The sequence below is a fragment of the Triticum aestivum genome, chromosome 2B (genome assembly GCF_018294505.1).
Source record: "Triticum aestivum cultivar Chinese Spring chromosome 2B, IWGSC CS RefSeq v2.1, whole genome shotgun sequence".
Classification (NCBI taxonomy): Eukaryota; Viridiplantae; Streptophyta; class Magnoliopsida; order Poales; family Poaceae; genus Triticum; species Triticum aestivum.
In genome coordinates this window covers 75,107,136-75,125,001 of record NC_057798.1, presented here as the reverse complement: position 1 = coordinate 75,125,001, position 17,866 = coordinate 75,107,136, and positions in this window count along the sequence as shown.

Here is a 17,866-nt window from a genome sequence, read left to right as displayed (position 1 = left end):
AATGCTATAAGTTCGGGGTGCCGAGCGACCGAGAAGGTGGTCGGACTTTATTGCCATAGTGTGGGTACAATGAAGCCCCTAGCGTATTAAGGCATGACACGATGTACGGATGCCGTTATGACGAAAGGTGTCAATAAGAAATGATAGCAGATACGCGTCATATAAATATACATGTTGTGTGTGAGTAATACGTCTATGCGTATGAATACGATTGATGTTATAAAAAGGAGTATGACAGCGGAACCTGTTGAGACCGGGCGGGAGGGAGCTGTGTGCAGATCCGGAGTTTATCCGGATTGTCTTTGGGGGGAATATCTAAGGATTCCCCCTTTGCGCGTCCGAGCTAATTCCATGTCGCCAGTCCTGTCTTGCACAAAAGCAAACCTCCAAAGAAAATGCGAGAAACATTTGTGTGCCAGGGAGCGGTTGAGACGCGGGGTGTGGCCCTTCCCAACTTATGCCGGAGTGTTTAATTGAGCCTTGGTCGAGCCGAGCTATCATGCCGTGAAGTAGTTCAGACTCCTCGATGTCCGGGAGTTTGGCTATCGAATCAAGGTTCGATTGAAAGGCGCCACTCGTTGCTTCTATCATTAAAGTGGCGGCATACTCTTCGGCACCGAGGTGGAGTTCGGCCTTGCCTTGAATTGTGATTACATCACGCGGGCCGGGCATTTTGAGCTTGCCATAGGCATAGTGTGGTACCGCGTTGAATCGAACCAACGCGGTTCTCCCCAGCAGCGCATGATAATTACTGCAGAGAGGGATAATGTCGAAGACTAACTCTTCGGTACGGTAATTGTTTGGTGATCCAAAGACTACCTCCAAAGTGATGGAGCCTATACAACTGGCCTCCTCACCTCGTATGGCACCTTTAAAGGAGGTTTTAGTGGTTTTGATCATCGAGAGATCAATACCCATCTGGCGCACTGTGTCCTGGTACAGCAGGTTTAGACTACTGCCTCCACCCATAAGGGCTCGTGTGAGGCGGAAACCAAAAACTATTGGGTCGAGGATAAGTGCGGCTGAATTGCCCTGGTTGGTATTGGCCTTACGGTCTGTACAATCGAGAGTGGTCGGCCGTATTTTTATAATGTGGGGCGACTCGCTTTGTTGAGTTGACGTCCCGAAAAGTGCACGTCTGTTCCCGTTTGGGGATGTGGATGGCGTTTATCATGTTCACCGTTTTGATTTGCGGGGGAAATTTCTTTTGCCCTCTATTGTTTGGTGATCTGGGCTCCTCGTCGTCTTCGTTGCTTTGAGACCCCTTCTCCTTTTTTTCGGCGCCTGATCTGCCAGCTTGTTTAAAGACCCAGCATTCTCTATTGGTATGATTAGCTGTCGTTCCTGGGGTGCCATGAATTTGGCATGGGCGGTCAAGTATGCGGTCCAGACCGGATGGGCCCGAATTGCTCTTTTGAAGTGGTTTTTCCGCCGACTAGACTGAGAGCCACAGAATCCGGCATTGACTGTCGTATCTTTGGCGTCATCATTGTTTTTGCGACGCTTATGTTTGTCGCGTCGAGGTTTGCCATTGCTGTCTCTGGCATCTGATGTGCCAGGATTGACTGCTGTGTTGTTGCTACGAGCCAACCAGCTATCTCCGCCCGCACAAAACGGGTCATGAGTGTTGTGAGGGCTGCCATCGATTTCGGCTTTTCTTGGACGAGGTGTCGGGCGAGCCATTCGTCGCGGATGTTATGGTTAAAGGCCGCTAGGGCTTCGGCATCCGAACAGTCGACGATTTGGTTCTTTTTAGTTAGGAACCGAGTGCAGAATTTTCTGGCTGACTCTCCGGGTTGTTGGATTATGTGGCTTAAATCATCTGCGTCTGGTGGTCGCACGTAAGTGCCCTGGAAGTTATCAAGGAATGCGTCCTCCAGGTTCTCCCAACTGCCAATGGAGTTCGCCGGCAGGTTGTTTAGCCAATGTTGAGCCGGTCCCTTGAGCTTAAGGGGGAGGTACTTGATTGCATGTAGGTCATCTCCGCGGGCCATGTGAATGTGGAGAAGGAAATCTTTGATCCATACTGCGGGGTCTGTTGTACCATCATACGATTCAATGTTTATGAGTTTAAACCCTTCTGGGAATTCATGATCCATTACTTCATTGGTGAAGCATAGGGGGTGCGCGGCGCCTCTGTGCCGGGCTGTATCACGACGCGGTTTGGATGAATCTGGTCGGTTGTATTCGGCCTGGCCGGACTTGTTTTTAGTGTGTCCGGCGTGACGATTATCTTCACGCGTGGTGGCACGCCCCCGTGATCCGTAGATCGATCTTGACTGTCCTGCTTTGCTTCCCGGTACGTCTCGCAGGTCTTGTGTGTAGCCCTTGGCCGTAGTGTGTTGGCGGCGAGGCGTGTTCTGGTGTTCGGGCTGGTGTGCCACGTTGTCTCGGCCACTATGTGGCCGGTTAGCCTCGTCCTGTGCTGGTAATGTGGGTTCTAATGCCTCCTCCTCGAGTTGAGGTAGCAACCTACGCTTTGGGTAACTTTTGTTGGGCGCGCGAGTCCGTATTCCTCGGCAGCCAGGACCTCACTCCATCTATCTGCCAGCAGATCTTGATCAGTTTGAAGCTGTTGTTGTTTTTTCTTCAGGCTTTTTGTAGTGGCTATAAGCCGGCGCTAGAAGCGCTCCTGCTCGACGGGATCCTCTGGCACGACGAATTCTTTGTCGCTGAGGCCTGCTTTGTCTTTGGAGAGAGGCATGTAATCATCGTCCTCTGATTCTCCATCTGTTGCCTGCTCCTGAGGGCTAGCTTTCCCATCCTTCTGCTTGGCCTCCTCTGGTCAGGCTGGGCAGGATTGTTTTCGTCTTCGGCACCTTCAGTATTGCTATCGTCTCCTGTACCGATATTGTTATGGCGGGCCTTAGAGCGGCGCCGATGACGTCCATGCTTTGATTGCTTCCCTAAGGGATTATCCTCTGTTGCCTCATCGCCATTGTTTTCTTTGGGGGTGTCCACCATATATATATATATATATATATATATATATATATCATATAATGAGGTGGTTGTCCAGCGCCCGATGGGCGGCGGTTCCTGTTCTTCTCCTACATCGTCATCCATACCGTCGATGTCTTCGGAGTCGAAGTCGAGCACGTCGGTTAAGTCATCGACAGTGGCTATTAAGTGGGTGGTGGGTGGGTAACGAATTTCTTCGTCGTCCGCTTCCCACTCGAGCCGGACATAGTTCGGCCAAGAGTCTCGTGATAAAGACAGAGATCTTAATGAATTTAGCACATCACTGAAGGGCGAGTGCTGAAAGATATCTACAGTGGTGAACTCCATGATCGGTGACCAATCAGATTCGATGGACACAGATGCGCGCGATCCGGAACCTAAGACCGGAGACAAGTCCGGGGGTCCCGTGACACAGATTTCCTTATAGGTGGAGTCTGTGTTCGGCTCCAACGCCGATGAGTAGGCGGCCTCCATGGCGGGGTCCATCCACCCGTCCTCAGATGGCGCGATCTGCTCCAGGGTGAAGTTTGAGGCAGCTGCAGGTGCGATATCCCGAATACTGCCCGATGGCAGATCTAAGTCATGCTCGTCGTGACCGTTCGATGCTCCTGATGCGGGCTCGAACCCGTCAAAGATCAAATCTCCATGGATGTCAGCTATGTAGTTCAAGTTTCCAAACCTGACCTGATGGCCAGGGGCGTAGCTGTTGACCTGCTCTAGATGGCCAAGCGAGTTGGCCCGCAGTGCGAAGCCGCCGAATACGAAGATCTATCCAGGGAGAAAGGTCTCACCCTGGACCATATCGTTGCTGATCATTGAAGGAGCCATCAAGCCTTATCGCGTCGACACAGAGGAACTCTCAATGAAAGCACCAATGTCGGTGTCAAAACCGGCGGATCTTGGGTAGGGGGTCCCGAATTGTGGATCTAAGGCTAATGGTAATAGGAGGCTGGGGACACGATGTTTACCCAGGTTCGGGCCCTCTCGATGGAGGTAATACCCTACTTCCTGCTTGATTGATCTTGATGATATGAGTATTACAAGAGTTGATCTACCACGAGATCGTCGAGGCTAAACCCTAGAAGCTAGCCTATGATTATGATTGTTCTTGTCCTATGGACTAACCCCTCCGGTTTATGTAGACACCGGAGGGGCCTAGGGTTACACAGAGTCGGTTACAGAGAAGGAGATCTACATATCCGAATTGCCAAGCTTGCCTTCCACGCAAGGGAGAGTCCCATCTGGACAGAGGACGAAGTCTTCAATCTTGTATCTTCATAGTCCAACAGTCTGGCCAGAGTATATAGTCCGGCTATCCGAATACCCCCTAATCTAGGACTCCCTCAACCGCACACGGCTAAAAGATCAACTTGATGTATATAAAGGAGGGAGGAGGAGGAGGAGGCCGTCCATGGGAGAGGCGCGCCAAGGGGGGAGTCCTACTTGGACTCCAAGTCCAAGTAGGATTCGGCCCCCACCTTTCCTATTTTTTTCCCGGAGCAAAAGGAAGGAGGAGAGAAGGAGAAGGAAGGAGGGGCCACGCCCTCCACCCCTTGCCCAATTCGGTTTTGGCAGGGGGAGGCGCACGCCACCTTGTGGCCCTTCTTCTCTCTCTCCACTAAAGCCCACTAAGGCCCATTAACTTCCCGGGGGGGAGGGTTCCGGTAACCTCCCGGTACTCCGGAAAAATACCCGAATCACTCTAGAACCATTCCGATGTCCGAATATAACCTTACAATATATCAATCTTTATGTCTCGACCATTTTTAGACTCCTCGTCATGTCCGTGATCTCATCCGGGACTCCTAAAAAACTTTGGTTATCAAATCACATAACTCATAATATAAATCGTCATCGAAGGTTAAGCGTGTGGACCCTATGGGTTCAAGAACTATGTAGACATGACCGAGACACATCTCCGGTCAATAACCAATAGAGGAACCTGGATGCTCATATTGGCTCCTACATATTCTACGAAGATCTTTATCGGTCAAACCGCATAACAACATACGTTGTTCCCTTTGTCATCGGTATGTTTAATTTCCCGAGATTCGATCGTTGGTATAATCATACCTAGTTCAGTCTCGTTACTGACAAGTCTCTTTAATCATTCCATAATACTTCACCCCGCAACTAACTCGTTAGTCACAATACTTGCAAGGCCTCTGGTGATGAGTATTACCAAGAGGGCCCAGAGATACCTCTCCAAAACATGGAGTGACAAATCCTAATCTCGATCTATGCCAACCCAACAAACACCTTTGGAGACACCTGTAGAGCATCTTTATAATCACCCATTTACATTGTGATGTTTGATAGCACACAAGGTGTTCCTCCGGTATTCGGGAGTTGCATAATCTCATAGTCTGAGGAACTTGTATAAGTCATGAAGAAAGCAGTAGGAATGAAACTGTAACGATCATAATGCTAATCTAACGAATGGGTCATGTCCATTACATCATTCTCCTAATGATGTGATCCCGTTCATCAAATGACAACACATGTCTATGGTTAGGAAACATAACCATCTTTTATTAACAAGCTAGTCAAGTAGAGGCATACTAGGGACAATATGTTTTGTCTATGTATTCACACATGTACTCAGTTTCCAGTTAATACAATTCTAGCATGAATAATAAATATTTATCATGAAATAAGGAAATAAATAATGAATTTATTATTTCCTCTAGGGCATATTTCCTTCAGTCTCCCACTTGCACTAGAGTCAATAATCTAGTTCACTTTGTCATGTGATTTAACACGAATAGTTAACATTTTTTATGTGATTAACACCCATAGTTCACATCGCCATGTGACCAGTCAACCAAAGGGTTTACTAGAGTCAATAATCTAGTTCACATCGCTATGTGATTAACACCCTAAGAGTACTAAGGTGATCATGCTTTGCTTGTGAGATAAGTTTAGTCAACGAGTCTGCTAAATTCAGAGCTGTGTGTATTTTGCAAATATTCTATGTCTACAATGCTCTGCGTGGAGCTACTCTAGCTAATTGCTCTCACTTTCAATATGTATCCAGATTGAGACTTAGAGTCATCTGGATCCATGACAAAGCTTGCATCGATGTAATTCTTTACGACGAACTCTTTATCACTTCCATAACCGAGAAATATTTCCTTAGTCCTTACTAAGGATAAATTTTGACCGTTGTCAAGTGATCTACTCTTAGATCACTATTGTACCCCCTTGCCAAACTCATGGCAAGGTACATAATATGTCCGGTACATAGCACAACATACTTTATAGAACCTATGACTGTGGCATAGGGAATGACTTCCATTCTCTTTCTATCTTCTCCGGTTGTCGGGCTTTGAGTCTTACTCAACTTTACACCTTGTTATACAGACAAGAACTCCTTCTTTGACTGATCCATTTTGAACTCTTTCAAAAACTTGTCAAGGTATGTATTCATTGAAAAATCTTTATCAGGCGTCTTGATCTATCTAAATAGATCTTGATGCCCAATATGTAAGCAGCTTCACCAAGGTCTTTCTTTGAAAATCTCCTTTAAAACTCTCCTTTATGCTTTCTAGAAAATTCTACATCATTTCTGATCAACAATATGTCAATCACATATACTTATCAAAAATATTGTAGTGCTCCCACTCACTTTCTTGTAAATACAGGCTTCACCGCAAGTCTGTATAAACTATATGCTTTGATCAACTCATCAAAGCGTATATTCCAACTCCGAGATGCTTGCACCAGTCCATAGATGGATAGCTGGAGCTTGCACACCTTGTTAGTACCTTTAGGATCGACAAAACCTTCTGGTTGCATGATAAGTCTCCAATGTATCTATAATTTTTTATTGCTCCATGCTACTTTATCTACTGTTTTAGGCAATATTTGGCTTTATTATCCACTTTTATATTATTTTTGGGACTAACCTATTAACCGGAGGCCCAACCCAGAATTGCTGTTTTATGCTTATTTCAGTGTTTCGAGGAAAAGGAATATCAGACGGAGTCAAAACGGAACGAAATCAACTGGAGAAGTTATTTTTGGAAGGAAAGCCACCCGATGGACTTGGAGTGCACGTTAGGAGATACGGGAGGTGCTCACGAGGGTGGGGGGTGCCCCCCCTCCCCTGGACGCGCCCCCTGCCTCGTGGGACCCCCGTAGCTCCTCTAACGTACCCCCTGCACCCATATATACATACATACCCAAAAACTTCCAGAACAGAAGATAGATCGGGAGTTCCGCCGCCGCAAGCCTCTGTAGCCACCAAAAACCCATCGGAACCCTGTTCTGGCACCCTGCCGGAGGGGGATCCCATTACTGGAGGCCATCTTCATCATCTCGGCGCTATCCATGATGAGGAGGGAGTAGTTCACCCTCGGGGCTGAGGGTATGTACCAGTAGCTATGTGTTTGATCTCTCTCTCTCTCCCGTGTTCTCTCTCGTGTTCCTCTATGGCACGATCTTGATGTATCCCGAGCATTTTTATTGTAGTTGGATCTTATGATGTTTCTCCCCCTCTACTCTCTTGTGATGAATTGAGTTTCCCCTTTGAAGTTATCTTATTGGATTGAGTCTTTTATGAGAACACTTGATGTATGTCTTGCGATCCACTTGATGTATGTTTTGGTGATCAACTTGCGGGTTTCGCGACATTGGGAACCTATGCATAGGTGTTGGCACACGTTCTTGACTCTCCGGTAGTAGCTTTGGGGCACTCTTTGAAGTACTTTTATGTTGGTTGGATGAATCTGAGATTGTGTGACGCATATCGTATAATCATACCCACGGATACTTGAGGTGACAATGGAGTATCTAGGTGACATTAGGGTTTTGGTTGATTTGTGTCTTAAGGTGTTATTCTAGTATGAACTCTATGATGGATTGAGCGGAAAGAATAGATTTATGTTATTTTACTACGAACTCTTGAATAGTTAGAACAGAAAGGATAAGTTTGAGGTGGTTTCGTACCCTACCATAATCTCTATGTTTGTTCTCCGCTATTAGTGGCTTTGGAGTGACTCTTTGTTGCATGTTCAGGGCTTGTTATATGATCTATCTAAGTTATTATTGTTGAGAGAACTTGCACTAGTGAAAGTATGAACCCTAGGCCTTGTTTCCTATCATTGCAATACCGTTTACGCTCACTTTTACCACTTGTTACCTTGCTGTTTTTATTATTTCAGATTACAAATACCTTTATCTACTATCTATTTTGCACTGGTATCACCATCTCTTCGCCGAACTAGTGCACCTATACAATTTACCATTGTATTGCGTGTGTTGGGGACACAAGAAACTCTTTGTTATTTGGTTGCAGGGTTGTTTGAGAGAGACCATCTTCATCCTACGCCTCCTACGGATTGATAAACCTTAGGTCATCCACTTGAGGGAAATTTGCTACTGTCCTACAAACCTGTGCACTTGCAGGCCCAACAACGTCTACAAGAAGAAGGTTGTGTAGTAGACATCAAGCTCTTTTCTGGCGCCATTGCCGGGGAGGCTAGGTAAAGGGTACTCACACTCCGTCACTAAGCTCTTTTATGGCGAGGTGAGTGCTTGAAGGTATATCTTTAGATCTTGCAATCGAATCTTTTTGTTTCTTGTTTTAGCACTAGTCTAGTTTATAAAAGAAAATTACAAAAAAATGTAGTTGAGTTTGTCTCATACGCTTCACCTTTTTAATATCTTTCGTGAGTATGATGGAAAGGATAATTGTGCTCAAGTACTAGAAGAAGAAATCTATAGAATGTTTGGTACTAAATCTTTGAATGATGAGCATGTTTGCAATGTTGTTAGTATGAATTCTTTGAATATCCATGATGCTAATGTTATGCAAAGCCACAAGCTTGGGGAAGCTATGTTTGATGGAGATGATATTTTTTGTCCCTCAAGCTTTGATGAGCAAATTTACTATGATGAAAGCATGCCTCCTATTTATGATGATTATTGTGATGATACTTATGCTATAAAGAAGAAGTTTGCTTATATGGAGAGTAGAAAATTTTCTATGCTTGTAGTCATGAAAAGAATGCTTTAGGTGCTGGTTATATTGTTGAATTCATTCATGATGCTACTGAAAATTATTATGAGGGAGGAACATATGCTTGTAGGAATTGCAATAATGTCAAGTTTCCTCTCTATGTGCTTAAATTCTTGAAGCTATGCTTGTGTTACCTTCCTATGCTAGTTGATTATTGTTCCCATAAGTTGTTTGCTCACAAAATCCCTATGCATAGGAAGTGGGTTAGACTTAAATGTTCTAGTCATATGCTTCATGATGCTCCCGTTATGTTTCAATTCTTATCTTTTTTGTGAGCATCATTGCCATCATCATGCCTAGCTAAAAAGGCATTAAAGAAAAGCGCTTGTTGGGAGACAACCCAATATTTATCCTTACTGTTTTTGTGTGTCCACATGATTATGATACTGTAGTAATCATGTTTTATAGCTTTTGTTTCAATAAAGTTCCAGGTAGAACCTTTGGCAAGACTTGGGTGAAGTTTATGTGATCTTGCTGTGAAAAACAGAAACTTTAGCGCTCACGAGATTAGCTGCCATTTTTTACTGGAGAGTTATTTTATGTTGATTCTTTTTGCAGATGATTAATAGACAAATGTCCCAGGTCCATCAATTTATTTCATAGTTTTTGGGTTCCAGAAGTATACGTTTTATACACATTACAACAGACTGTTCTGTTTTTGACAGATTATGTTTTCTATGTGTTGTTTGCTTATTTTGATGCATCTATGGCTAGTATTAAGTGTTATGAACCATATAGATGATAGAATACAGTAGATATTACACCAATATGAATTTAGAATGAGTTCATTACAGTACCTAAGTGGTGGTTTAATTTTCTTATACTAACGGAGCTTACGAGTTTTGTTTTGAGTTTTGTGTGGTTGAACTTTTCAAGTTTTGGGTAAAGATTCGATGGACTATGGAATAAGGAGTGGAAAGACCTAATCTTGGGGATTCCCAAGGCACCCCAAGGTAATATTCAAGGGCAACCAAGCAACTAAGCTTGGGGATGCCCCGGAAGGCATCCCCTCTTTCTTCTTCGTTCATCGGTAACTTTACTTGGAGCTATATTTTTATTCGCCACATGACATGTGTTTTGCTTTGAGCGTCATTTTATTTTGTTATTTTTTGCTTGATGTTAGTTAGAGTAATGTTTTGCTTCTTTAGTTTCAATAAAAAGGTCAAGGATAGCCTTTGCCATGCTTATTTTGCTAGTATGCATATTGCTGTTGCAAAAATTCTCTAGAAAATTCAGAGCATGGTCTAATGTTGAATCTTTTTTCATACTGAGCTCTGATAAATTTATTACAGTGGGAATTTTAGTTCATAATTTTTCGATTCAGGGAAGTATTGATACTGTTGCATTCTTTACAGACTGTACTGTTTTGGCAGATTGCTGTTATGGTTGCATTGTTTGCTAATGTTTGCTTGTTTAATGATTCTATTTGAGGATAGGAGTATTAAATATACAGAGAAATTTAGTATGCAATGTTGAATAATAATTTTAGTGATTTGTTACAGTAGGAAATGATAAGGTTTTGCATTGGTTTATACTAACCTATCTCACGAGTTCTTGTTGAGTTTGTTGTGAATGAAGCTTTTGATAAAAAGAGAAACCATGATATGAGAGGAATTAAGGAGACACAAAAGTTCAAGCTTGGGGATGCCCAAGGCACCCCAAGATAATATTTCAAGAAGTATCAAGCATCCAAGCTTGGGGATGCCCCGGTAGGCATCCCACCTTTCTTCTTCAACAACTATCGGTTAGTATCGGTTGAGCCTAAGTTTTTGCTTCTTCACATGAGTTGTGCTATCCTTGCATTGTAGTTTTCTTTAGCTTTGCTTGCTGTTTGAATAAGTATCAAGATCTGAAATTCTTTAATGAGAGAGAGCCACACACAAATTGGAATTTGCTAGAATACTCTATGTGCTTCACTTATATCTTTTGAGCTTGATAATTTTTGCTCTAGTGCTTCACTTATATCTTTTAGAGCATGGTGGTGAATTTGTTTTAAAGAAACTATTGATCTCTCATGCTTCACTTAGATTATTTTGAGAGTTGTTAATAGCATGGTAATTTTCTTAATGTTAATATACTTGGTGATCAAGATATGTGAAACTTTCTTTTGAGTGAATTGAATACTAAGATAAGTTTGATGCCTGATAATTGTTTTGAGATATGGAGGTGACAATATCAAAGTCGTGCTAGTTGGGTGATTATGAATTTGAGAAATGCTTGTGTTGAAGTTTGCAAGTCCAGTAGCATGCACGTATGGTTAAAGTTGTGTAACAAATTTGAAACATGAAGTATACCTGGCTTGTGCATCCTTATGAGTGGCGGTCGGGGACGAGCGATGGTCTTTGCCTACCAATCTATCCCCCTAGGAGCATGCGCGTAGTACTTGGTTTTTGATGACTTCTAAATTTTTGCAATAAGTATATGAGTTCTTTTGACTAATGTTGAGTCCATGGATTATACGCACTCTCACCTTTCCACCTTTGCTAGCCTCTTCGGTACCGTGCATTGCCCTTTCTCACCTTGAGAGTTGGCGCAAACTTCGCCGGTGCATCCAAACCCCGTGATACGACACGCTCTATCACACATAAACCTCCTTATATCTTCCTCAAAACAGCCACCATACCTACCTATCATGGCATTTCCATAGCCATTCCAAGATATATTGCCATGCAACTTCCATCATCATATTCATGACATACATTACTCTTGTCATATTGCCATTGCATGATCATGTAGTTGACATCGTATTTGTGGCAAAGCCACCATGCATTATTTTTCATACATGTCACTCTTGATTCATTGCACCATCCCGGTACACCGCTGGAGGCATTCATATAGAGTCATATCTTGTTCTAAGTTTCGAGTTGTAATCCTTATGTTGTAATCAATAGAAGTGTGATGATCATCATTATTAGAGCATTGCCCAAAAAAAGAGAAAGGCCAAAAGAAAAAAAAAGAAGGCCCCCAAAAAATAAAAAAAATAAATAAAAAGGGCAATGCTACTATCTCTTTTTCCACACTTGTGCTTCAAAGTAGCACCTTGTTCTTCATGTAGTGAGTCTCATATATTGTGCTTCAAAGTAGCACCTTGTTCTTCATGTAGTGAGTCTCATAAGTTGTCTTTTTATATAAGTGGGAATCTTTCATTATAGAACTTGGCTTGTATATTCCTACGATGGGCTTCCTCAAATGCCCTAGGTCTTCGTGAGCAAGCAAGTTGGATGCACACCCACTAGTTTCCTTTTGTTGAGCATTCATAGCTCTAGTGCATCCATTGCATGGCAATCCCTACTCCTCATGTTGACATCAATTGATGGGCATCTCCATAGCCCGTTGATTAGCCTCGTCAACGTGAGACTTTCTCCTTTTTTGTCTTCTCCACACAATCCCCATCATCATATTCTATTCCACCCATAGTGCTATATTCATGGCTCATGCTCATGTATTGCGTGAAGGTTGAAAAAGTTTGAGATTATTTAAGTATGAAACAATTGCTTGGCTTGTCATCGGGGGTATAGAAGTTGGGAACATCTTTGTGTGAAGAAAATGAAGCATAGCCTAACTATATGATTTTGTAGGGATGAACTTTCTTTTTCCATGCTATTTTGGGAAGACAGGATTGCTTTGATTAGTATGCTTGAAGTATTATTATTTTTGTGTCAATATGAACTTTTGTCTTGAATCTTTCGGATCTGAATATTCATATCACAATCAAGAAGATTTACATTGAAATTATGCCAAAGTATCACTCCACATCAAAAATTCCTTTTTATCATTTACCTACTCGAGGACGAGCAGGAATTAAGCTTGGGGACTCTTGATACGTCTCCAACGTATCTATAATTTTTGATTGCTCCATGCTACTTTATCTACTGTTTTAGGCAATATTTGGCTTTATTATCCACTTTTATATTATTTTTGGGACTAACCTATTAACCAGAGGCCCAACCCAGATTTGCTATTTTATGCCTATTTTAGTCTTTCGAGGAAAAGGAATATCAGACGGAATCAAAACGGAACGAAATCAACTGCAGAAGTTATTTTTGGAAGGAAAGCCGCCCGATGGACTTGGAGTGCACGTCAGGAGATACGGGAGGTGCTCACGAGGGTGGGGCGCCCCCCCCCCCCTCCCCTGGGCGCGCCCCCCCCTCCCCTGGGCGCCCCCCCCCCTCCCCTGGGCGCGCCCCCTGCCTCGTGGGACCCCCGTAGTGAAGGAAATATGCCCTAGAGGCAATAATAAAGTTATTATTTATTTCCTTATTTCGTGATAAATGTTTATTATTCATGCTAGAATTGTATTAACCGGAAACATAATACATGTGTGAATATATAGACAAACAGAGTGTCACTAGTATGCCTCTACTTGACTAGCTTGTTAATCAAAGATGGTTATGTTTCCTAACCATAGACAAAGAGTTGTTATTTGATTAACAGGATCACATCATTAGTTGAATGATCTGATTGACATGACCCATTCCGTTAGCTTAGCACCCGATCGTTTAGTATGTTTCTATTGCTTTCTTCATGACTTATACATGTTCCTATGACTATGAGATTATGCAACTCCCGTTTACTGGAGGAACACTTTGTGTGCTACCAAACGTCACAACGTAACTGGGTGATTATAAAGGTGCTCTACAGGTGTCTCCAAAGGTACTTGTTGGGTTGGCGTATTTCGAGATTAGGATTTGTCACTCCGAATGTCGGAGAGGTATCTCTGGGCCCTCTCGGTAATGCACATCACATAAGCCTTGCAAGCAATGCAACTAATGAGTTAGTTGCGAGATGATGTATTACGGAACGAGTAAAGAGACTTGCCGGTAACGAGATTGAACTAGGTATTGGATACCGACGATCGAATCTCGGGCAAGTAACATACCGATGACAAAGGGAACAACGTATGTTGTTATGCGGTCTGACCGATAAAGATCTTCGTAGAATATGTAGGAACCAATATGGGCATCCAGGTCCCGCTATTGGTTATTGACCGGAGACGTGTCTCGGTCATGTCTACATTGTTCTCGAACCGTAGGGTCCGCACGCTTAAGGTTTCGATGACAGTTATATTATGAGTTTATGTATTTTGATGTACCAAAGGTTGTTCGGAGTCCCGGATGTGATCACGGACATGACGAGGAGTCTCGAAATGGTCGAGACATAAAGATTGATATATTGGAAGCCTATATTTGGACATCGGAATCGTTCCGGGTGAAATCGGCATTTTACCGGAGTACCGGGAGGTTACTGGAACCCCCCAGGGGTTATTGGGCCTACATGGGCCTCGAGGGAGAAGAAGGAAGGAGGCAGGAGGTGGTCGCGCGCCCCTCCCCTTCCTAGTCCAAATAGGACAAGGGAAGGGGGCGGCGCCCCCCCTTTCCTTCCCCTCTTCCTCCTCTTTCCCCCTCCTCCTTCTCCAACAAGGAAAGAAAGGGAGTCCTACTCCCGGTGGGAGTAGGACTCCCCCTTGGCGCTCCCCTCCTTGGCCGGCCGCCCCCTCCCCTTGGCTCCTTTATATACGGGGGCGGGGGGCACCCCATAGACACACAAGTTGATCTTCGTGATCGTTCCTTAGCCGTGTGCGGTGCCCCCCTCCACGATATTACACCTCGGTCATATTGTAGCGGTGCTTAGGCGAAGCCCTGCGACGGTTGGACATCAAGATCACCACCACCTCGTCATGCTGAGGGAACTCCTCCCCGAAGCTTTGCTGGATCGAAGCCCGGGGAGCGTCATCAAGCTGAACGTGTGCCAAGAACTCGGAGGTGCCGGAGTAACGGTGCTTGGATCGGTTGAACCGGGAAGACGTACGACTACTTCCTCTATGTTGTGTCAATGCTTCCGCTTCGGTCTACGAGGGTACGTAGACAACACTCTCCCCTCTCGTTGCTATGCATCACCATGATCTTGCGTGTGCGTAGGAAATTTTTTGAAATTACTACGTTCCCCAACAGTGGTATCCGAGCCTGGTTTTATGCTTAGATGTCATATGCACGAGTAGAACACAAGTGAGTTGTGGGCGATATAAGTCATACTGCTTACCAGCATGTCATACTTTGGTTCAGCGGTATTGTTGGATGAAGCGGCCCGGACCGACATTACGCGTACGCTTACGCGAGACTGGTTCTACCGCCGTGCTTTGCACACAGGTGGCTAGCGGGTGTCAGTTTCTCCAACTTTAGTTGAACCGAGTGTGGCTACGCCCGGTCCTTGCGAAGGTTAAAACAGCACTAACTTGACGAACTATCGTTGTGGTTTTTGATGCGTAGGTAAGAACGGTTCTTGCTCAGCCCGTAGCAGCCACGTAAAACTTGCAACAACAAAGTAGAGGACGTCTAACTTGTTTTTGCAGGGCATGTTGTGATGTGATATGGTCAAGACGTGATGAGATATAAGTTGTTGTATGAGATGATCATGTTTTGTTGAAGTTATCGGCAACTGGCAGAAGCTCTATGGTTGTCTCTTTGTTGCATAAGATGCAAGTGCCAAATAATTGCTTTACTTTATCGCTATGCGATAGCAATAGTTGCAAGAGCAATAGTTGGCGAGACGACCATGTGACGACACATTGATATAGATCAAGATGATGAAGATCATGGTGTCGTGCCGGTGACGATAGAGATCATGACAGTACTTTGGAGATGGAGATCAAAGGCGCAAGATCATCATGGCCATATCATGTCACATATTTTGATTGCATATGATGTTTATCTGTTATACATCTTATTCTGTTTTGTTTGACGGTAGCATTATAAGATGATCTCTCACTAATTATCAAGAAGTGTTCTCCCTGAGTATGCACCGTTGCCAAAGTTCGTCGTGCCCAGACACCACGTGATGATCGGGTGTGATAAGCTCTACGTCCATCTACAACGGGTGCAAGCCAGTTTTTGCAGACGCGGAATACTCAGGTTAAACTTGACGAGCCTACCATATGCAGATATGGCCTCGGAGCACGGAGACCGAAAGGTTGAGTGTGAATCTTATAGTAGATATGATCAACATAGTGATGTTCACCATTGAAAACTACTCCATCTCACGTGATGATCGGTTATGGTTTAGTTGATTTGGATCACGTGATCACCTAGATGACTAGAGAGATGTCTGTCTAAGTGGGAGTTCTTAAGTAATATGATTAATTGAACTTTAATTTATCATGAACTTAGTCCTGGTAGTATTTTGCAAATTATGTTGTAGATCAATAGCTTGCGTTGTTGCTTTCATATGTTTATTTTGATATGTTCCTAGAGAAAATTGTGTTGAAAGATGTTAGTAGCAATGATGCGGATTGGATCCGTGATCTGAGGTTTATCCTCATTGCTGCGCAGAAGAATTATGTCCTTGATGCACCGCTAGGTGACAGACCTATTGCAGGAGCAGATGCAGACGTTATGAACGTTTGGCTAGCTCAATATGATGACTACTTGATAGTTTAGTGCACCATGCTTAACGGCTTAGAATCGGGACTTCAAAGACATTTTGAACGTCATGGACCATATGAGATGTTCCAGAAGTTGAAGTTAATATTTCAAGCAAATACCCGAGTTGAGAGATATGAAGTCTCCAACAAGTTCTATGGCTAAAAGATGGAGGAGAATCGCTCAACTAGTGAGCATGTGCTCAGATTGTCTGGGTACTTCAATCGCTTGAATCAAGTGGGAGTTAATCTTCCAGATAAGATAGTGATTGATAGAATTCTCTAGTCACCATCACTAAGTTACTAGAACTTCGTGATGAACTATAGTATACAAGGGATGACGAAAACAATTCCCAAGCTCTTCGCGATGCAAAAATCGACGAAGGTAGAAATCAAAGAAAAACATCAAAGTGTTGATGGTGGACAAGATCACTAGTTTCAAGAAAAAGGGCAAAGGAAAGAAGGGGAACTTCAAGAAGAACAGCAAGCAAGTTGCTGCTCAAGTGAAGAAGCCCAAGTCTGGACCTAAGCCTAAGACTAAGTGATTCTACTGCAAAGGGACTGGTCACTGGAAGTGGAACTACCCCAAGTATTTGGCGGATAAGAAGGATGGCAAAGTGAACATAGGTATATTTGATATACATGATATTGATGTGTACTTTACTAGTGTTTATAGCAACCCCTTGGTATTTGATACTAGTTCAGTTGCTAAGAGTAGTAACTCGAAACGGGAGTTGCAGAATAAACAGAAACTAGTTGAGGGTGAGGTGACGATGAATGTTGGAAGTAGTTCCAAGATTGATATGATCATCATCGCACACTCCCTATACTTTCGGGATTAGTGTTGAACCTAAATAAATGTTATTTTGCATTTGCGTTGAGCATGAATATGATTTGATCATGTTTATTGCAATACGGTTATTCATGTAAGTTAGAAGAATCATTATTGTTCTGTTTACATCAATAAAACCTTCTATGGTCATACACCCAATGAAAATGGTTTGTTGGATCTCGATCATGTGATACACATATTCATAATATTGAAACCAAAAGATGTAAAGTTAATAATGATAGTGCAACTTATTTGTGGCACTGCCGTTTAGGTCATATTGGTGTAAAGCGCATGAAGAAACTCCATAAAAGATGGATTTTCAGAATCACTTGGTTATGAATCATTTGATGCTTGCGAACCGTGCCTTTTGGGCAAGATGACTAAAACTCCGTTCTCCGGAACAATGGAACAAGCTACTGACTTATTGGAAATAATACATATCGATGTATGCGATCCAATGAGTGTTGATGCTCGTGGCAAGTATCGTTATTTTCTGACCTTCACAAGATGATTTGAGCAGATATGGGTATATCTACTTGATGAAACATAAGTCTGAAATAGTTGAAAGGTTCAATGAATTTCAGAGTGAAGTGGAAAAATCAGCATAACAAGAAAATAAAGTTTCTGCGATCTAATC